Raw genomic sequence first — 23,591 nt, forward strand, 5'->3', positions numbered from 1 at the left:
TATTTGACAAGAGAGGAAAACGAGGCGCAGAAAGTAAGCAACTTATTCAAGGTCACAGAACTAATAGGTAGTAGAACTAGGATTCAACCTTTGGCAACCTGAAGTAGCATTCGTCTTCATTTCTCCTCTATACTATCTCTCACTTGTACCCTATACTGCTCCCACCTGTGTCATTATTTACTTACTAACTTAAAATTAAACCCGTTTTTAAACTGAAAAAACAATAATCAAGCAAAGTAATAAGCTATGTTATAAGGTCCTCAGGACAGACGTTTTTGATCTATTCACTGACACTTTATTGACAAGTTCATTGAACAGTGCCTGGCCCACAGAAGGTACTCAACAAATATTTGTTGAGTGAATAAGTGAATAAATAACTTTGTATCACAACTGAAAGTAGCAAACCAGCATCATTTGCCAGAAATAGAAGGTTATCTTCTAAGTAAATACAATGAAAATAATACAATATTATTAAATACTATTGCTTCCTGAAGGCTCTGAACCTGAGCCCAGTATCTCTATATTTAAAAAGTAATATAAGCATTAGAAGATATAAAGAGAGGATGCCAGTTCCAGACTTTCTATTTGATTTAATCAGATGGATTCAAGGAGAATAATTTTCTGAGTAAACCAATTTTTTTTTAAGTCATATCAGTATGCCACCTAAAATCTTCATACAAATGACCAGGGTAAGATCCCATTCTTTGAGAAAGATGCCTTCTTCTAAAGGAGTCAGGGTTCTTATAATACTACACGGTTCAGTCCCTCTCAATCTTCCTTACTCCTCCTTAATATCACCTTGTCTGTAAGATGCTATTTCCCCTTATTACCTCTCCACCAATACCCTATAGAATTATTTGTCTCTGTAACACTGTTTGTGTATTTCTCTTGAAGGGCACTTAAAACATAAATTCGTAAGTTGATAATTATCTTTTCCCAACTCTGTCTCCTTCACTTAACTTATGATTATATGGGGCATCAGAGAGTATGTCATAGCATGTTCATATCCCGAGAGCTCATACCAGTATCCAACAAGATGAAAGGCCCATAATAAATTGTTGATCTATTAAATTTTAAGGAAATTAGAAGAAAATAAAGAACTGTGTGATTTTCTTCTATCCCTGAAGCCATGGTTTTGTCATTGCCTGCCTTTGAGACACTTACTCTTGAGATCATTCATAAGATCTTCCCAAATACACATGAGTGTTCTACATACTGAGCCTTTCCTTCAAAAGCCTCCGGAAGTCATTTGCTTCCTAGGTCGATTATAATATCAATCTCCCATCGGCAGAATAAATGCTTCGCCCAGGATGGGCACCTCCTTCGTAGATGTGACTGCAGCATTTTTGTAGCTTGCTGGTAAAGTGGGGTAGTGCTGAGCTCACTTTTCTATACCTCGGTGCCGATCTCTGCTTTCCATAGAAAAAAATGATGGAAGGATAGAGGTCCTAGTTGACACAAGTAAGAAAGGTACAAAACAGTAAAGGAAACACGTCACAGAACAGCATTTTTGCTAGAAACCAGAGCTGCAACCTTCCTCAGACATCGCTTAAGATGGTTAATAACAGTGTCTTGAAAACCAGCCTGTTAATAACTATTGCATTTGAAAACAGGATTCATTCAATACAAGCCCTAATGTAGAGGCACATGGCAAGCATCCCTAAGATACTGAGCTGAAATCATCTCCATGTTGTGAAATTATTCAGAAATCAATAGCTTATGTACATATATATATCACATATATATATCAATAGCTGTCATATATATACGTGATTATATATATGACAGCTATTTACATATATACATATGTGCTTAGAAAAATAGAATGAAAAAGAGTCTATTTATAGTGTTACCAAATGTAAAATTACTTCATCCTCATTCATAATCAGATAAATGTTATCAATATTTTAAAACCACACATATAACTAGTTTTCTTCTATTAGATGTAAATCTAAAAGTTTTGCAACATGCCCTATTGGCAAAGCTGTTCTTTGCCAAACAGGCATTCTTATGCATGTAGCACAATCCTTGTGGAAGGTAATTCAGCAATAACATCAAATTACAAATGCATGTACACTTTAACCTGCAATGTCACTTCTGGGCATTTAGCCTTTACATCTGCAGCATGTGAAATGACTGTTAGTCGTCGCCTCACTGTTTGTACTAGCAACGGATTAGGGGGGAAAAGCCAAACATCCATCAAAGAGCATTTTTTTGGCACAAAATATATTTGTACAAAAATAAATTTAGGCAGGGTGCGGTGGCTCATGCCTGTTATCCCAACAATTTAGGAGGCTAAGGCAGGTGGATCACCTGAGGTCAGGGGTTCGAGATCAGCCTGGCCAAGATGGTGAAACCCCGTCTCTACAAAAAACACAAAAATTAGCCAGGCATGGTGATGTATGTCTGTAGTCCCAGCTACTTGGGAGGCTGAGGCACAAGAATTGCTTGAACCGGGGAGGCAGAGGCTGACAAAGTGGGTAGATCGTCAGCTGAGATTGTGTCACTGTACTCTAGCCTGAGCAATAGAGCAAGACTCTGTCTCAAACAAAAAAAAAAAACAAAAATAAATAAATTAATTAATTTAATTAAGTACATAAATCTCAATTGAGAGACACTTTACCTGTGTCTGACCGGCAATCTTCAAAATAGATCAATGATTATATCTGATCAGTAATCTTCAAAACTGTCAGGGTCATCAAAAACAAGAAACTTCCACAGCCAAGAGGAACCTGAGACATCATGACTAAATGTAGTCCAATATCATGAAACAGGAAAAGGTAAAACTAAGGATATCTAAATAAAGTATAGACTGTAGGTAGTAACAATAAATCGGAATTGGCTCAATAATTGTAACAAGTGTACCATACTAAAATAAGATGTTAATAATGCAGGAATCTGCCTGCCTGGTGTATGGGAATTCTCTGTACCATCTTCACAAATTTTGAGAATATAAAACCGCTCTTTAAAATGAAGGTTATAAGGCCGGGTGCAGTGGCTTCTATCTGTAATTCCAACACTGGGAGGCCGAGGTGACTGGATCACCTGAGGTCTGAAGCTTGCAACCAGCCTGACCAATATGGTGAAACTCCATCTCTACTAAAAATACAAACATTAGCCAGGTATAGTGGCAGGCGTCTGTAATCCCAGCTACTTGGGAGGCTGAGACAGGAGAATCACTTGAACCCAGGAGGCAGAGGTTGCAGTGAGCCAAGATCACACCATTGCACTCCAGCCTGGGTGACAGAGAAAGACTCCATCTCAAAAAAAAAAGAAGAAGGTTACTAATAAAAATAAATTACAGGATCGCCATATAATAGAACGATTCTTGCGATGGCTCAAGCCTGTAATCCCAGCACTTTGGAAGGCCAAGGTGGGAGGATCACGAGGTCAAGAGATCGAGATCATCCTGGCCAACATGGTGAAACCCCGTCTCTACTAAAAACACAAAAATTAGCTGGGCATAGCAGCACACGCCTGTGGTCCCAGATACTGGGGAGGCTGAGGCGGAAGAATCGCTTGAACCCAGGAGGCAGAGGTTGCAGTGAGCCAACATTGCGCCACTGTACTCCAGCCTGGCGACAGTGCAAGACTCCATCTCAAAAAAATAAATGAATAATTAAAAATAATAAAGTTTAAAAAAAATAGAACAATGCTATACAACACTCAAGAAAGAAGAAAGCTCTCTCCGAAGTGACAGAAAAAGATCTTCAATGTTGTCAACTGAAAAAAGAAGTTGTGGAATGACTTTTATTTGCCTAAAGAAACCGTGAGGCCAAGCGTGGCAGCTCACGCCTGTAATCCCAGCACTTTGGGAGGCCGAAGTCGGTAGATCATCTAATGTCAGGAGTTCAAGACCATCCTGGCCAACATGGCGAAACCCCGACTCTACTAAATACAAAAATTAGCCAGGCGTGGTGGCGGGTGCCTGTGATCCCAGCTACTCGGGTGGCTGAGGCAGAGTAATCGCTTGAACCCAGGAGATGAACATGGCGGGGAGTGGAGATGGTACCACTACACTCCAGCCTAGGCAACAGAGTGAGATTCCATCTCAAAAAGAAAGAAAGAATAAAAAGAAAAGACCTGCATGCACACACAAGCATCTAATAGCAATGGCCATCTGTGGGGGTGGAGTGATGAAACAAAATGGGTGGAACACGGGGTGAGAAGTAACCCGTACACACATTAACCACACAGCGCAATACCTATTTAACTCATTTTGTTAACTCTGGCCTGTAAGACTGTATAAATAGGCAGTGAGATGGACCTGGGTAAAGTGAGATCATAGTTGAGAAGCAACCCTTTTCCTCAAATGCTACACCTTCCACTCCTGTATCTCTATGTATTAAGTATAAAATGATTTGAGCCTGGCAAACCTGTATGAACTAATCTACACCTGAAACTCCTACATCGCTGAAAGACCATGTTACCCTTCCACAGTATCCTGTTTCTTTCTTTGTAAAGTGAGGGTGGGCATAGATAAAATTTTCTATTCTGAAAAAGTCTTATTATCAATGAATGAGAGATAATTTATGGATAGAAGAAACAAGGGGGCAAGTACAGAACGGCAGATATTTAAGGAACTGTTCCAAATGAATAGCAAGCTATGAAAATTTGTATTTTCAAAAACGATTAACGAAGTCAATCTCTGTCCTACCTCACCTGTGATATTCCTTCACTGAATATTTTAACAGTAGATATTTAACAGGGACAGAATAATTTGAAATCAGAAGTTACTCATTTAAAAAAAAAAAACTAGTGATTTGAAGAGTAAAATTTATTTTGCCTTGATTACAAAGAGCTGTTACAAACACAATTCTAATGGAAGGACTTTTAATTATATGAGCTTCACAATAACATTATTTTCAAATCAGGCCTCCCCCCTAACATTAGGGGGATCTGGGTCAAAAGCACATATTGAAGTCAACATCCAATGTTGACTTTAAAACTCTAAATATTTTAAAGTTATAAATAAAGCCAATAAATAAAGTTAAATAAATCCTCCTGCCTGAACACCATCATAAAACCCTGAAAGCGGCCGGTCGCAGTGGCTCACACCTGTAATCCCAGCACTTTGGGAGGCCGAGGCAGGCAGATCATGAGGTCAAGAGATCAAGACCATCCTGGACAACACAGTGAAACCCTGTCTCTACTAAAATAAAATACAAAAATTAGCTGGGCATGGTGGCACGCGCCTGTAGTCCCAGCTACTCGGGAGGGTGAGGCAGCAGAATTGCTTGAACCTGGAAGGCAGAGGTTGCGGTGAGCAGAGATCACACCACTGCAGGCACTCCAACCTGGCGACAGAGCAAGACTCTGTCTCCCAAAAAAACGCTGAAAGATTAGGGGGTTTTTTTGTTTTCTTTTTGAAATGGAGTCTTGCTGTGTTGCCCAGGCTGGAGTACAGAGGCGCTATCTTGGCTCACTGCAACCTCCACCTCGCGGGTTCAAACAATTCTCCTGCCTCAGCCTCCCGAGTAGCTAGGATTACAGGCGTGGGCCACCACACCCAGCTATTTTTTGTATTTTTAGTAGAGACGGGGTTTCACCATGTTGGTCAGGCTGGTTTCAAACTCCTGACCTCGTCACCAGCCCGCCTTGGCCTCCAAAAGTGCTGGGATTACAGGCGTGAGCCACCGCCCCTGGCCAAGATCAGGTTTTAATTGAGATTTCTCAGACTTTTCAAAGTTCCATACCCCTTAGTCCCCAGCCCATGGCTACCTATCCTTGGGAGGGTGGAGGAGAGAGAGAAGCCACAGAAGATGCTTAGGCCATGTGAGCTAGGAATGCCTCTGTCCTGGTTACTCCAAATGTGGTCTGATCAGGGCATACAGGACTCTGAGCGGGTACACCCCCACAACATAAACACCTCACCCCGTGAAGAGGGACAGGGCCCAAGAAAGGCCAGAGTGGAAACCCCAAATGTTGCGGTTCAGGCTCAGGGGACTTTCTCACTCTGGCCTAAGGATTATACTGCTTCAGACCCTTTCTGGTGACCAATCATCAGACGAGGGAATAGTCAGTAAAGCTTTCATTCTTCTGGATCCTTTGGAATACTACTTTGAAATGCAGATTTTTATTATGACATTAGTTGACAAATAGAGACAAATCAAAAGATGTGATGATTTATCTTTTGGATCGCTTCTCAGCCTTCTGGCGAAGATCAAGTGTGATTTGTCTTTTGGCATGATGCAACATTAGAATTTTCTGAAATTCAAGGTCATATACAAAATAAAGTAGAGTTGGTTGATTCTTCTTATTATTTTGTGTGGTTTTTACATAATGTGCAATCCAAAAGATAATCTTTAGGGAGGAGTAAGAGGAGTAGAGAGGAGAAAAAAGGAGACTTTCACCATTCAATTGATAGCATTCTGAACTGTGGGATTTTTTTTATCATTTGGATATATCACATTTACATTAACACGACAAAAAATTAAAGATCTTATAACAGTCCCTGATGTAAATACAGAAGTGTGAATGCTGAATTTAATGATTAGGCATAGGTCTTTTGGTCTCCAGATGAAACACTGCCAACATAACATATTAGGGAATGTGATAAATACAGAAATGCTATTTTTTCGCAATGGCAACATTCACATTTGAAGCAAGCTGTCAGTAGCAAACAGCTTTGCTTGAGTTGCCTGGTTTAGCAGATGTCTTTGTTAGGAATGTGACAGTTATCACCATTGTTTATTTCACTGAATATCAAGCAATGCAGAGGGAAGCCAAGTCCTCATCAATAGTGCACATGGTAAATTGCGTCATCCTGCTTCTCACATGCTTTACTCTTTGTTACTTGCTCTTGAAATTATGAAAAGACATATCTGACTCTAACTAAAAAGGTGAATACAGTCCCAAGTCAGTATCAGCTGTAACACAAAACTATGCAGACTACATGGGAAAAGGGAAATTATTTTTTTCCAGCTACTTTACTGCTGTAAAATAATATTAGGTAACATTTACTGAGCATTGACTTTGTACCAGATAATGAGGAAGCACTTTACAGACATGATCTCATTCAATTATAATTAGAAGCTTCCCTGATGTTTGCAGATATTCTCTCACCTGCACTGTGTCTTCCTTTTAACATGTTATTATTTGATATATTGCCAATGGCTTGTTTTGATATGATGAATATCATGAATTTTTGTCCACTAACTGCTTCCTTCTATACAAGTTCTATTATAATAAGAAAATGTATATTACAATAATGACTAAATTATCAAGGAAAACAAAATGAAAATCTTGCTCCTCAAAGTAAGTTAAATTGATCCTTAATTCTATAAATTAAACCAAGTCAAATCTTGATATAGAATTCAACCAATCGATAAACAATAAGATATCTACAGTGGAAGTGCTTCACATTCATTGGGTTGGATAAGAAAGTGAATTAGGCTGTGTTCCTCTCTTACAAGACGTCCGCTCTGATGGAGAAGGGAAACAAACATGTGGGCGCCCAAACCGGGGGTAGTCAGTTCTGTATTCCAGATATTAACCAAGTATTTCACAACGCAGGGTGACTCTGGTGATGGAGACAGCATTTTGAAAGAGAATGATTGGAATGAGATCCCTGACCCTGGGCCCTGAACTTTTGAGGGTCCCACACTGGCCTTCTGGAGGTTCTACAAAAGCTGATCTAGGAGGAAGGCCAACTGACCGCAGCAATAATCTAAGAAAAGGCAAATGAGACCCGGGTCTGCTTGAGAGACTTGCCACAGACCAGGCTGCAAGAATGAAGTGGAGACAAGACTAGAGAGATGGATTCGGACCAAATCACGGAGAGCTTTGAGTGTAGAGAAAAGGGGTAGAATCTAAGTCTTTGAACTGGAAATGTGACTTTGTCAGATCTGAACCTTAGGAAGATGACACTAGCAGCAGTGTTCAAAAATGTGACATTCAAGGTGACGGAGAAGACAAGTAAGCCAAAGAATGAGAAAGAGCTTTTTTTTTGTTTTGTTTTTAAAGATAGTCTCGCTCTGTCACCCAGGCTGGAGTGCAGTGGTGTGATCTCGGCTCACTGCAACCCGCCTCCTGGGTTCAAGCAATTGTCCCAAAGTAGCTGGGACTACAGGCACATGCCACCACACCTGGCTAATTTTTGTATTCTTAGTAGAGACGGAGTTTCACCATATTGGTGAGGCTAATCATGAACTCCTGACCTCAGGTGATCCAGCCACCTCAGCCTCCCAAAGTGCTGGGATTACAGGTGTGAGTGACAGAGCCCAGCTGAGAAAGAGCTTTCTAAAATGTGAAGAAGTCACTTGACATGTGAATAGCACAGTTATTTTGCTATTTTTTGCTAATTCGAGGAAGACGATCTGAAACCAGACGACTTTTTAACAGGCTCTTGCAATAGTCCACAGAAGAGTTAGTTTCTGAAGGGAGTGAACCGAGATTTATTTGAAAGATAATGGTGGAAGGAGATGCCATTGGATTGATCAACCAAGATCAAAAACATGGCGGTAAAGAGTGATGAGTTGAATTTAGACCAGAGTTCCAAGTATCTGCAATGCATCAGCGTGGAACGTTCAGCATCCAGTTAGAAATAAGGGTCTGATTAGGGGAAGACAGATGAGGGCTAAAGGGACAGAGGTAGGAGTCGTTCTCACAAAGGTGTGTGCTAGACCAAGTAATTTAGTCTTACGATGGGTTGAGATTACCAAAGGACTATTACCAGGAGTTAGAAGAGAGGACTGAACACTGAATTTTCGGAAAGCTTATGTTTAACGGGCCTTTTCTAAGGGGGGGAGAAGAGGACTCCTGAAAGGAAGCTAGACAGAAGCAGTTCACGAGGCAGGAGGAGAGGAGAATGTAGCGTGAATTCCAGTGCAGGGGAGGGGTCTAGTGAGAAAAGGAGGGTCCATGTTGCCAAATTCTGCTTTAAACAGAAATTGAGCAGAAGGTCTAAGAAGAGGCTTTTGGCTTTTGAACTTTTCAGGGGCTGATGGTGCTTAGGATTAGGTGGGAGCAAAAACCAAGGTGGATAAAGTTTGTGGATGAAGAAGGAGGAGAGAGACAGAAAAGCAAACAATGGAGATTAGAGTCCAGGGAGAGTCTCCTTAGGGCAGGAGAGAAATGGTGTCAAGGGGAGGACTGGAAGACAGCGAAGAGATGACTGGTGGAGCAGAGTCAAGGAGGACATGGGAAGCGAAGAGAGAAAAAGGACAGATGAAAACACTGTCTTCAAAAGAAAATCACAAAGATTCTTCTTCAGATAAGGTGAGTAGGTGATGATTTGGACAAAATGATGTTTATAAGTTATTCTTATTAGATGACCTCCGGCTTCTGGTAAAATAGGTGGCAAAAGAGGCGAGAGGTAGATGTAGAAATTTAATGAGACTGCAGAGGACTGAAACAACATGTGACGATTTTCAGAGTGAATGAACGTCCAGTGTTGTTGAGTTCCCAGACGAACTGGATAGTGCACCTTTTAGAGCGTTCAGTCAGCCCGGTCATGGTATGCTCAGCTGCCAAGAAAAGGGTAAAGAACATACAGATGGTTTCCTTAACTAGGGTTGGAAGTTGGCAGGACAGGTATGACAGAGAACAGTGAGATGAGTCATTGAAATGTAGGCGAGGGCAAAGTGAGAAGGTTGTCCCTGGGACTCACGAGGTGCCTCATGATGTCCTGTGAGACCAGGAAGACTAGTGGACGGGGAAGAGCAAAGGGACTGGATCTAAGGACGTGAAGAGTGGGTCAGAAGGTGTGAGGTTATAGGAGAGAGAGAAAGGTAGGTAGTGCTCAGAGAAAACTGTTCATGTTTTACAGTCTCAGTAATGGCGAAAACTAAGGTATGGCTGGCTACACCAAAGGGGATCTGAGGCAGGATGAAGAGAAAGTCACAAAGATCAAGTTAAGGAGCCAATACTTCAGAAAGGTAGAAAGATTATCAACCTGGACTTGAATCCCCCCAAATACTGTGGTTGGTAGCTGAGATTTCTTTACTATGACGAATGCCGCACATGAATATGGTGTTAAAACATGAGTCACTGGAAAAGTATCTGGAAGGAGGCCACTCAAACCTTGCTACCTCAACAAATGTATATTGGGTAATACAATGGGCTTAACATGAAACTACACTCATGATATGATATGTTTTTAAACAATGGCCTAATTAATGTTGAGTTTGGTTCCTGCTGCCAGAGTACAACTTAGCACCTCGTGGATGACCTTGCACTAAAAGTTGAAAATACAAATCAGTTACTATAAAGAAGAAAGAAATAAAAGATAGAGAAGCTAAACCTAGTGATTAAGAAACATCACCATATATTTAAATAAGTGGCTGGACCAAGTAAATAATAGTAATTTTGAAGAAATTACTTGTATTCATCATGAAACTGCTAATCATTCCCTAATGTTTTGCCCTAAGAGTATAAATTTTCGCACTCAGAGATTATTTGTACAGTCAATGAATCCAGAAACGCAGGCTTTCTCACCAATTAGCCTTCTAGGTTGTCATAAGACGAGCCTGGTGGTGGCACATTTGGAACCATTGAATGCAGGAACCACAACAAACGGGGCTCACTGGTTCTTTGTACCCCAGATGGGAACACAGCCACAATTTTCTGAAGTTCTGAAAATAAATAAGTTGTTTTTTTAGAGACAAGTACAGTGACTCTATTATATACACTCATCGGGAGACTGTGCAGAGTTTCGGATGTTGTAATCATCTCACTCAAAGAGGAACTGTTAGCCAGAAGTCGAACAATACATGTAAATAGGCTCTGGGGGTACATGTTATCTCTAAATCTTCCCAAAGAATGTTGACCTAGTCCTAGAACATTTATTTACACATGGTTTTCAAACAATATTTTTAAAGACAGAGTCTCATTCTGTGGCCAGACTGGAACGCACTGGCACGGTCTCTGCTCACTACAACCTACTCCTCCCAGGTTCTCCTGCCTCAGCCTCCCGAGTAGCTGGGACCACAGGCGTGTGCCACCATGTCCAGCTAATTTTTGTATTTTTAGTAGAGATGAGGTCTCACCATGTTGGCCAGGATGGTCTCCATCTCTTGACCTCATGATCTGCCCACCTCAGCCTCCCAAAGTGCTGGGATTACAGGCATAAGATACTGCCCAGCCCTTTCAAACAATTTTTAAAGTAAACTGAGAAGCCCTATTTTGCTTTACTTTGGTTAGTCCAATACAGATAAAAGGTTGAAAATTCTTAAAGCTGTGTGGTGGATATGAGGGTTTACGAGAAGATACTCTTCTCTCTTCTTTTGTGTATGTTTGAAATATTTAATAATAAAAGGTAAAAAAAAAAATAAGGCAGGGTGTGATGGCTCACTCTTGTAATCCCAGCACTTTGGGAGGCCAAGGCAGGCGGATCACCTGAGGTCAGGAGTTCCAGACCAGCCTGGCCAGCATAGTGAAACTCCATCTCTCCTAAAAAAAAAAAAAATAGCCAGGCGTGGTGGCACATACCTGTAATCCCAGCCACATGGAAGGCTGAGGCAGGAGAATCACTTGAACCTGAGAGGTGGAAGTTGCAGTGAATCAAGATCTCACTATTGCCCTCCAGCCTGGGCAAAAAGAACAAAACTTCATCTCAAAAAAAAAAAAAAGTAAAAATATTAAAAAGGAGAGAGGAGACAGTCTCCTTACTGGGCTTGTATAGTTGGTGGTAAATGAGACCCCTTTCTTTTCTTTTTCCTGTTGACATACACTGTAACCTTTGAGAAGCTGATTACTCAAGTTCCCTTCTCTCCAGAAGAAATTAGGATGCACTGACACTAAGATATGGATGGTATAACGTCATTATTGTTCCTCATATTTCTTCATGCCTCATACAATTCTTCCACGTACTGTCATTTCATTTGCCCCCATGGAACTCTGTGTTCACAGGCATTCTCTCGAATAGTGTCCTCCCAACATCCATCCTGAATGCCACAGGTTTTAATCATTCATGAACCAATCTGTACTGAACACCTAGTATGTGTTTTTAACATTATTTTATAAATTCCATGACTTGACATTATTTTTGTATGAGAAAAATAGCATCTAACAAAAAGCATTCAACAAACTTCTATTAAGCACCTACTAGCTGCAAAGTAGATATCAAGGCCTTGGTTATAAAGCATGCTGGGAACTTCTGCAGCGAAGGAAAAATGGTTTGAGATTAGTGTTGTTGTGGCCCTTCTAGAGACCGAATGAGAGTATTTAAAAATACAGATTCCCAGGCCCTGCCCGCAGAGGGATTTAAATCTGCGGTAGTCCCAGGAAAGGCTGAGAACCACTGGTCCAAGTCACTAAGTCTAAAGTGCCCAGCAGACTCTAGTCTGACTTAAGCTGGCCTTCAACTTGGAGTGTAGTTGGCAGGTGTGAGCAGGCAGGATATTTGTCTGAAGCTGCATCCTGGTGCCGGAAGGAATCTGAAAACAGGGTTCAAACCTAGAGAAAAGATTCAGCAGGACCTAGGCAAGGGGTCAGGACTCAGAGCTGCCAGGGTTTAGGTTCAAGTCTGGGCTTTGCTTCTGGTGGCGTAACTAAGCAAGGATCCTGAGAAGATCTACTGTCTATTTTGTCCCAGTTGTGTAGCAGGCACCGTGCAAAGCTCTTACTGTCATCTCATTGAATCTTTACAATTAGCCCTGTGACGTAGGTTGATTTGCCCAAAGTCAGACAGCCAGTAAGTGGCTGAGTTGTGATTTGAGCTTAACTCTATTCTAAACTGCAAACCCCCTGCTCCTTCTGCCCCTCCACGGTGCCTACAAGGACTGGGGCAAAGGCTCATCAGGTTCATCCAGGGCAATAGCTAGGGAGACCGTTCTAGTATAAGGGGCTCTGCTCACATAAGGCTTCGGGCATCTGGCTATTTCCACACTCCCCTCACTAGTGGGTGAAATAAACTCCCAGTGACTGACAGGCTTCTCTTGATTTCCAGCATTATGTCTCAGGCAACATAGGGAAATTGACAGGTTTCTCTTTGTGTCCACAGCCTTCCTGATTATACCTGTTTCTTCTCCAGCCCTTTAGGAGGGGCCTGCTATCCTCACGCTCTTCGCTTCCATTCCCATTCAGGAATACATGTCCGATGACAGATGAACACATTGTGCTTTTGGGACCTATTGTGTTTGAACAAAGATGAGGTACTCACAAGAACAACAGTGATGTCAAGAGTTGGAGATAGGAACGATGATTTGGAAGATTCTGATTTCCCCGAGATCACACGTGTAGACAGGCTGTAGCATATTCAAACTGCTCCTATTGCCATCTGAAGAGAAATGATCGGATTTTGAGAGCTGAGCTGATCAAGAGTTCTGCTGCTTCAGAGATTCTCTAGAAGTACTTTTCATACCACTGTACAGGCCTATGTACACAGAGTCCTCATTTTTCACAGGGAACAATGAGTATGTGTATGTTTCTCACAAAGACAGTCATCAGTGGTCGCAACCCATCAAAGCCTCCTTCTTTTGGTAACTGAAGTGATAGACCCAGTCACTGCTTTATTGGTATTCCAAATACCAGCACCACCCTACCCTACAATAAACAGAGTCAACAAGAGTGGCTCTCCTGGTACTCTTCACCTCACCAACAATGAGAGCTCAAGATCATGGAATTTTCTTCTACGTATCAGTGTATCACTTGTGAGTTCAAAATTGTCCTAGCAAATACTTCTGACTAATGGCTACCAGATATATTAATATATAATTTAAAATTTACAGGTGGTAGTCTATTTGCTGAGGGAATACAGTAATGAACTTTGGATAATATAAGATAATGTCAAGCTGGATGACAATTTTTCCTTTTTTTTTTTTTTTTTTTTTTGAGATGGAGTCTCACTCTGTTACCCAGGCTGGAGTGCAGGGGCGTGATCTCAGCTCACTGCTACCTCTGCCTCCCAGGTTCAAGCAATTCTCCTGCCTCCCAAGTAGCTGGAATTACAGACACACACCACCACGCCTGGCTAATTTTTGTATTTTTATTTTTATTTTATTTTATTTTATTTTTTATAGAGATAGGGTTTCACCACGTTGGTCAAGCTGGTCTTGAACTCCTGACTTCAGGTGATCCGCCTGCCTCGGCCTTACAGATTACAGGTGTGGGCCACTGCGCCCGGCCAATTTTTGTATTTTTAGTAGAGACAGGGTTTCACCATGCTGCCCAGGTTAGTCTTGAACTTCTGACCTCAGATGATCTGCTGACCTAGGCCTCCCAAAGTGCTGGGATTACAGATGTGAGCCACTGCGCCTGGATTGGATAACAATTTTTTTATATCCTGCATACACAACAGGAGAAAGTAATTTCTTTCTATACCGTATACACAATAGGAGAAAGGCAGCATAAGGCAGACCAAACACTGGGCTTTGTTGCTTATTAGCTATGCAACTTATGCAAATTACTTCTCTGAGCTTTGCTTTCTACCCTGAGAAAACAAAAATAGTAATATTCGCCTTGAACAGTTTTTGTGAGGATAGGGCATAATGTCTGTGAAGTGCCTAACAATGCTTGGGATATAAAGACTCAAAAATATTTCTCAAATGAGTAAGTAGCAAATGCTCAATGAAGGTAGCCTTGATTACTTATTACAGTGTTTGCCATACTTTAGAGGATCTAAACTTGTCTAGCCCATGTATCTTAGTGAATAATTTTAAAATATTGGTTTCACTTTTAATTACAAAGACAAATACATCTGTTACAAAAATTCAAATTACATAAACTGGCAAATAAAAAGTGAAAGGCCCGACTCTAAAGCCCATAGCTTGTTGGTAACCATTTTTAACAATTTGACATATATCCTGTTAGACCTTTTTCTAGGATTATGACAATATACGATATGATTTTTTAACAGCAGTTCGGACTATATACAGTTTTCTGCAACTTGAAGTTTTGACTTACCATGGACATCTTCCCCGGTCTAGTTTGATTGAACTGCAATTTATGATACAACTCTCCCGTTAATGACAATTAGGTTATTTACTATTTTTGCTGTTTCAATCAGTGGTATAATGAGCATCCTTACATAAATATCTTTTGAGGCCAGGCGCAGTAACTCACACCTGCCATCCCAGCACTTTGGGAGGCACTGGAGAAATTTCAAGGATCTCTGGAGGTTTGTGAACAATCTGTTGTTATGTATCTCATTCTGGCATGGCATGGCATTAAGATGACAGGAAGAAGTTACCAAGGTATTTTCCCATTCAATTAGCCCCACTTTTCATCATATAAACCCCAAAACGATGAGAAGAAAATCAAGAATATCTTTCCCACGTAATTCTCCCCACGTTTCTTTCTTTGATTGAGGGGAGGAAAGAGCTCACCTTTAGGAGATCATTTTAAGTATATTAGCTTTTAGATTAAGACAATTAAATCACCCTAGATCAACCTAGTGGCTAGAGTAAGTTAACGCACCCTTTCCAGCTGAGCCTTCACATATTGCCCCTTCCCAACCACACCTCCTCTCTCAACCTACATTATATCTGAGGCAAGTGTTTCTTGAGAAAGAGGTAGGAAGGAAACTTGAAATGACTTGAGGATCTACATTCCGTTCTGCAGCCATCCTCAATTACCTTCACATACTTGACATTCTTTTGATTTTCCAAAGAAATTATATGTCCAAAATGGTATAGCTGCAGTAGCTGGAATAATTGATGTCAAGGTCTAATATTTCTTTCTTTCTTCAGAAATCATTTTACATGTAAAGTGAAAGATTGCTTTGCTAGAAATTCCTGTGTATTGGTGAGAAAAGGAGAGGAAGAGGGAGAGTATCTGCCAGTGATTGAAGAGAGGGTTTTTCTTTTATCATCTTTTCCTTCTTTTCTTTTTTTTTTTCAGAGTTCACCTTAGTTGGTTAAGCATCATAGGGGGCCAGGTGTGGTGGTTCACGCCTGTAATCCCAGCACTTTGGGAGGCCTAGGGGGGCGGATTGTGTGAGCTCAGGAGTTCAAGATCACCCTGGGCAACACAGTGAAACCCCGTCTCTACTAAAAATACAAAAATTAGCCAGGTGTTGTGGCGGGTGCCTCTAATCCCAGCTACTTGAGAGGCTGAGGCAGGAGAATCACTTAAACCTGGGAGGCGGAGATTGCGGTGAGCCAACTGCAGTCGCGTCACTGCACTTCAGCCTGGGCGACAGAGCGAGACTGTCTCAAAAAAAGAAATTTGAAAAAAAAAGCATACCATATGTCTGGGAAGGCTTGTGCATACTTTTCCCTAATAGGTTAGCACATATCTTGGGAAGCTAAGACTCAGGCCTGCCTTTATCTAGAACCGATCAGAAGGGAGAAGGGATAGAAGCAGCTGGGCTGAAACACGAAAAGTAAAGGTGGATTTGTTCTCTTGACCCAACGTGGTCAACGGCAGAGTCAGCCGCGTCTTTCATTTATCTGTCACGGAGATGCTAAAAACAGAAGTCTCTGCCACATTTGAAATCTGGGGGAAATTGCGAAGGCACTGTCGTGTTTCCTTTTTTCTCATTGTGTTTGTGTGTGCAAGCAATGGAAGCTGGAGATTAAGGAGCAACTATGAAGATCATTGAACAATTTCTTCCTGTTTGCAATACTCAAGTTCTACTTTTTTTTTTTTTTGCCCCTTTTTGCTGTTGCTTTTTCTACTCTATTTTCTAAACCACATATAAGCCTCCAAAATATATGCAATTATTTCAAATAAATATTTGAGTGCCTACTGTGTGCAAGGCGTTATGCTAGGTTCTGCATTAGAGAGCTAAGATTTAGTCTACCTCAGGTCAGCAGTCTCACAGCAAACCAACCCATGGTCATGCTTGCTCATAGTAGATTTTACAAGAGAAAACATTTTAGTTGTCTAGCATGCATTCATAGCATCTACATGTCACAGACATTTATCTCAAAGCAAAAATGTATTTTTTTTTTTCATTTTTGAGACGGAGTCTCGCTGTTATTACCCAGGCTGGAGTGCAATGGCACCATCTCGGCTCACCGCAACCTCCGCCTCCTGGGTTCAGGCAATTCTCCTGCCTCAGCCTCCCAAGTAGCTGGGACTACAGGCACGCACCACCATGCCCAGCTAATTTTTTGTATTTTTAGTAGAGACGGGGTTTCACCTTGTTAACCAAGATGGTGTCGATCTCTTGACCTCATGATCCACCCGCCTCGGCCTCCCAAAGTGCTGGGATTATAGGCGTGAGCCACCGCGCCCGACCCAAAAAACCTATTTTTGAAATAATGAACAAGTAAATGAACACTTTTATCAGAAACAAAAATTTCAGAAGAGTTTGCTCACTTGAGTGTCATAAATTGTGAAAGGGAAAGGGAATTATGCCCATGCCATATGTGAGCCATAGAGTTACGCAGTAATATCATATCATCTGCAGTACAGCTGCTTCATTTAAATTCAAACCCTAACATTTATAGTTTCAATAGTTGTTATTATGGGCTGTATACATGACATTAAAAATCATATTTGAGGAAGTTCTTGAATTTGGTCGCTGATTTAGCATTACAAGGCCTCTTCCGACTCTAAGATACTAGGATACAAATGTAGTCTTGGGAACAAGAACTTGCCGGGGAAATACTCGCAGTTCAACACCAGCGTTTAATGCTACATTACTACCATTTTGGATTTTAAAAATGACTATTATTTTGGTTTCATAAAATCGGTTTATCTGTTTATAGTGTTTGGCTGGCATATGTTATCATTTACTGCCACGTTTCTGAAAGGAAATAAAGGAGAATGGAGCATCAACCCAAACCCATAAATAAATCATAATCATGATTCTGTGCATAAGACAGATCGCTTCCTAGGTCACGGTCATAAACACGATCATTTGCTCTTTTGTTTTTTTATCAGATGCTTAAGTACCTCCCTAAAATAGGATCCAATCAATATCAAATGATTCGAACTGCAGCACAGGAAAGAGTCTCCGAGTCGTTGGGAGCCTCACGAAGGAGGGGAGTCATGACACACTAGTTTAACTATTACTAAGCATCTGTCTTCTACCAGTCAGTCTCCATGGTAATCCAATGCAACTGCTTTGCTTAATTAAAGCAAGTGGATCAGTCTGGCACAGGCTAATTTGCTTTCTCTCCAAATTTCCTGTTTTCCTGGATATGGGGCCTCTGAAGTGCATCTTCAGGAAACAGTCCCTCGTGGGAGGTCAGCTGGAAAGGACAACTTGGAGAAAGCAGGTTCTTACTGCTGAAATGATAGCGTTGTTCTAACCTCATGCTTCATCTTCGTAAAATTACTGAAGTTCAATTCAGTTCGCTTTCAGGAGTCTCTTCTGGTGCAGGAGGCATTCAATGGTTGCCAAAGTCAATATACTAAGTCTGGTTGTTGAAAGCAGCTGGTTTCCCATAGAACCATGTGTCCCTATTTCCTATTTCAGTTAGCTTCTGAGTCAGTGGTAGGAAAATGCCAAAGGGAGTTGGCAACAATGGCCTTTTCCACTTATAATAGATTTTCCTTTATGTACTTTGGATTTTTCTCCAGGATTGTGTTCAGTGATATTTCTACTGTGTAATCAGATTGGATAGCTCTACAACAAGGCACTGATTGGCAAAGAGCACGAAGGTAAATGGTTTCCTCTCTTCCTTTGGTCCGTGAGGCAGCTGTGCTGCCAGTCTATTACCAGCGATATGGGATCTTCAGAGGGGAGTGAGGCTCTTACCTGCATTAAAACTAAGGTTCCAGAGGAGCCCTGGAATTTGAAAATTCCTTGAGCCTCCAGTAGTAAGTTGAGATAAATCCGGCCTCCTGGGGCAGTCTGGATTCAAACATCCTATTTCTGCATTGCTTCCCTCCTTGGCTGGTGGGAAAAAGAAAAAGTCTTCCTGAGGTGACTAATTTAAGAACGAGAGTTATTTGCTCTGATTTCTTGCTGTTTGTTTAAATCTCTGGGGCTTCAAGCTGCATGGTTCTCTCCTTTTATTTTCTTTTGTTTTTATTACTATGTCTTTGGCTTTTCTATATTTGTGGGGTGACGTTTGATTTTTAAAAAGAAAAAGAAAGTTATGAGCCTTTATTTTTTGTAAAATTTTGTTCATTAGTTGTATGGCCTTGCAAATGTCACTTGACTTCCTGTACCTTACAGATTCTTCATCTATAAAAGGGCATGTCAGTATCTATTTCCCTGAATTTGCAGAACATTCATGTTGTCAACTATTTCAGTTAGATTATTTGATCTCAAGACAACTTTATTCTGATAACTATGCTATTTAATCATGAACTTAACATTAGAACGTACTATTAATTTTCAAATATTCAAGTTAAATATCTAATCATGAACTTAACATTAGAACGTACTATTAGTTTTCAAATATTCAAGTTAAATATAAAAATATTTAAACCATACTTACCTTGATTCCCTGATGTTTGTATTTCATGACACTTAAATGAGATTTTGTGAATGGTAAAATATTTCTGTTGTGTAATAACTGTCTCTCAGTATCAGAGGCAGATTGGTTCCAGGACCTCCCTCAGATACCAAAATCCTCGGATGCTCAAGTCCCTGATATGAAATGGTGCAGCACTTGCATGTAACCTATTCACAGCCTCTCTTATACTTTAAGTCATCTCTAGATTACTTATAATACAATGTAAATGGCTGTTATACTATATTGTTTAGGGAACAATGATAAGAAAAGAAGTCTGTGCATGTTCAGTACAGATGCAATTAAAAAAAACTTCTGTGGTTGGTTGAATCCATGGGTGTGGAACTCACAGATATGGACAGCTGACTATATCTCAAATGAAGAGTTTTCATTATTTTAAATCCGACTTGGAAAAAAACCATATTAATTCATAGGAAACTAGTTTCAGCTTTTATGAACAAGTTACATATCTTTCATTTTCACAAGAAAAAAGTTGTAATGAGTTAATGGCTCTTTTCCACATAATTTATCAGTCCTCTTCCACTGTCCTTCAAAGGAGGACTATAAAGCACTCAAGGGCTTTTTGGAGACTTGGATGTTACTGTTAATAGTGAAATATTGCAGATTGCCTAACCTACTTCATAAAATGCACACCTGCCAGTGTCGAGCTTCACCGCCACCACTCGACCTGACCATGTCTGCTAATTTTTGGTAACATGGAAACAGGACAGATCTGTTCTCGGAGAGGTGCCATCTGATTTTTCCTGTCATGTTCTGAGTTGGCCCTCAAACAGAACCTTCATATAGACCTAATACTGTTCACGGGTCCTTATTCTTGCATCGAAGGTAAAAAAGTACCTGAAAATTCTAACAACCATCTTACCCTCTCACCAGATTAAATGTCCAGCAAATACAGGACAGGATTCAGTACAACAGGGAAACAAATCTCTTCACCTGAGATCTCATGTGCTGGAAAGTGTGAGTTCTCTAAACCTTGTCTGAGATCCTTGCAAAATGTTAAAACCTTAAGTGAAATCATTTCATTTCTTTGAACTTTGGTTTACTCAATTAAAAACTAAGTGTAATACCTATTTCATACAAACGTGTGGATTAAATGAGATTGATGTGAAGGGGCTGGCTATAAAAATTCTCATTTTTGGATTGTTATAGGTAGTCCTGGTTCTACTACCAGCTGGAATGCTGGTCTATACTTGTCACAGGCAATTACTAAAACAAGACTATTTGCATAACGCTCCATAGTTTACAAAGCACATTCACCTAAAGAATACTTTCGCTTATGCATATTCAAATATTAAATCTGGGTAGTGTTTTTTTTTTTTTAACCTGTTCAGATATGAAGTCTGGGCATTTGGGAGGAAGCTTTAAGAAACATTGAGCAGCTACGTGCCAGAGTTTTGGCAAACTGACATTCGCTAATTATTTAACACATCTACACTGGGCACGCATATGTGCTGGCGCAGCAGTTCGCAAACTTGGTCTCAGCACTCCTTTACATTCTGAAACATTATTGAGAACCCCAGAGAGTTTTTCTTCATGTGAAATATATCTATTGATATTTACTGTATTAAAAATTAAAACTGAGAAAATTTAAAAATATTGCTGCTTCATTAAAAAACCTATTCATTAAAATTCATCAAATAGCAATAAACCATTACATGATAACATCAAAAATGGATTTTGATGAAAAATAACTGTATCTTCCAAAACAACAACAAAGAAAGCTTGGAGGGCCATTGCTTTACATCTTTGCAAATCCCTTTAATGCCTGGCTTAATCGAAGACAGTTGGATTATTTTGTGTTTTTGCATTCAGGCTGTTGCAATATCACACTTCACACAGAATCTGGAAAATGACACTATGTGCTCATGAAAGAATGGGAACAGAAAAGGTAGAAAATGCGTCTTAATTTTGTAATTAAGACATTGACCTCTTGGCACATCTCAGAGAGTCCCTCTTGAGGTTCCCCATTCCATACTTTAACCACTGTATCCAATTACACTCAAGAAGCAGTTGTTGAATAAAGTCATGAATACCTTATCCTGGGCCGGGTGCCAAGGCTACAGAGGTGGACAAGACAAGAGATCCTGACTTTAAGGAGTTTAGACTTAGACTTGCCTCTCTTACGTGGAAGAGAGATAAGTATTTACAAAACTCTGCTGCTAGTACTGTGGGAGTTGAGAGGGTACCTCACCTGCTCTTTGGCGATCAAGGAAGGCTTTTAGAGAAATGATAGAAAGGAAAAGCCAGGCAAGGAGTGCAAGTGTAAAAAGGAAAGTGAGGTGGAGCAGCAAGGCTTACTAGAATTTAGAGCGAGTAAGATGTTTAAGATTATCCAGAAATGAGGGAATGTGTCATGCAAGTTTCCTCAGGGGAAATTGTAAGACTTTAAACAGGGGACTAACACAGTTAAAGTGTAGAAAGGTCACTCTGGGGCTGGGAGCAGTGGCTCATGCCTGTAATCCCAGCACTTTGGGAGGCCGAGGCAGGCAGATCATCAGGTCAGGACATAGAGACCATTCTGGCCAACATGGTGAAACCCTGTCTACTAAAATACAAAAAATTAGCCAGGCATGGTGGCATGCACCCAGCTACTCGGGAGGCTGAGGCAGGAGAATTGCTTGAACCTGGGAGGCGGAGGTTGCAGTGAGCCGAGATTGTGCCGCTGCACTCCAGCCTGGCCAGAGCAAGTCTCCAACACACACACACAAAAGCTCACTCTGGGTACAATGTGAAGGGTGAGTTGCAGTTTAACAAGGCACCAGTCAGAAAAGCTACTGCAAGGAGTTGAGGCAGGAGATAATATTGGCTTAACCAGAATAGTAATGAAGCGGAGAGAAATGGAAAATTAGGGAGAGTTGAGAAGGAAAAACTGACAGGGCTTTCTAATGGCTGTAGGAGGTAAAAGAGAGAAAGGGGCTAAGTATAATACCCATATTTCTGGTTTACAAAACTGGGCTGACGATACCATTTAGAGATTAGAAACATAAAAGCTGGTAAAATAGTTTACTTTGGAATTTTTTAGATGTTTTGGAACATTCAGGACAGATATTTTGAAGGCAGTAAGATATGTGGATTTGTAGTCAGAACTGGACTAGAAATTTGCATGAGGAGTTACCAGTGTATACATTAGGTGGCTGAAGCCATGGAGGTGAACGAGACCACATGAAGGAGAATGAAAAAGTACGAACAGGGCCAGGTGTGGTGGCTCACCCTGTAATCCCAGCACTTTGGGAGGCTGAGGCGGGCAGATAGAGGTTCAAGACCAGCCTCCCTAGCACGGTGAAACCCCGTCTCTACTAAAAATACAAAACTTAGGTGGGTGTGGTGGTGAGTTCCTGTAATTCCAGCTACTTGGGAGGCTGAGGTAGAATTGCTTGAGCCTAGGAGGCAGAGGTTGCTGTGAGCTGAGATCGTGCCACTGCACCCCAGCCTGGGCAACAGACTGAGACTGACAAAACAAAACAATTACTACAACAAAACGTGAGATAGAAACCAACTGCACACACGGTGAGGTTCATGCATATTTGACAGCCAGAAGGGGTCCCAAAAGGTAAAATACAGAGATCTAGGAGGAAAACTAGGAAAGTGTGGTTTCACAGATCAAAAGATAGGCAAGGGTTCCCGTATCGAATGCCGCAGAGGCCAAAGACAACAAGACGAAGGTCTACTGGATTGAACAGAGGTTCTCGGCGACCTTGTTGAGAATTTCAGTGGAGTGGTAGTTGCAGAATCCAGAAGCTTGTTGAATAGAGAACCCATTGACTGCAGTTCCTGGGAAGGCAGGAGAGAGAACCTAGAGAACGAGCACGAAGAGATGGAACACAGGGAACTGGCAGAGATATGTGTCTCAGACAGGGGGGCACCTAATCTATTGTGACACCGTGAAAGAACGGGTGTGGAGATGAGTAGGCTTATGAGTGTGGAGGCATAAAATAAAGATGTTGGAGTTCCTTTTTTTTTTTTTTTTTTTTTTAGATGGAGTCTCGCTCTGTCGCCCAGGCTGGAGTACAGTGGCGTGATCTTGGCTCACTGCAACTTCTGCCTCCCAGGTTGAAGCGATTCTCTTGCCTCAGCCTCCCCAGTAGCTGGGATTATAGGTGCCCACCACCACACAGCTAATTTTGTATTTTTTTAGTACAGATGGAGTTTTACCATGTTGGCCAGAGTGGTCAGAGCCAACTAGGAACATAAGCGTTGCTTAGTCAAGTTGAAGGCCTCCTTGAGTTCGCACACTGTAAGTATGTGGTGGAAACCATCTACATGATCCAGAATTTC

The 23,591-nt window shown here is 41.0% G+C and overlaps 1 protein-coding gene across 1 annotated transcript in view; it reads right to left on the reverse strand.

Annotated features, from left to right (window-relative positions):
- LOC144578308 (uncharacterized) overlaps window positions 1–23,591 on the reverse strand; it is a 44,179-nt gene that overhangs the window by 14,424 nt on the left and 6,164 nt on the right. The window contains exons 4-5 of the mRNA XM_078342142.1: window positions 13,103–13,219; window positions 10,438–10,574 (exon numbers count right to left, since the gene is read on the reverse strand). The gene's annotated coding sequence lies outside the window, so the exon portion shown is untranslated. The remainder of the gene's footprint in view (window positions 1–10,437; window positions 10,575–13,102; window positions 13,220–23,591) is intronic.

The sequence above is a fragment of the Callithrix jacchus genome, chromosome 11 (genome assembly GCF_049354715.1).
Source record: "Callithrix jacchus isolate 240 chromosome 11, calJac240_pri, whole genome shotgun sequence".
Lineage (NCBI taxonomy): Eukaryota > Metazoa > Chordata > Mammalia > Primates > Cebidae > Callithrix > Callithrix jacchus.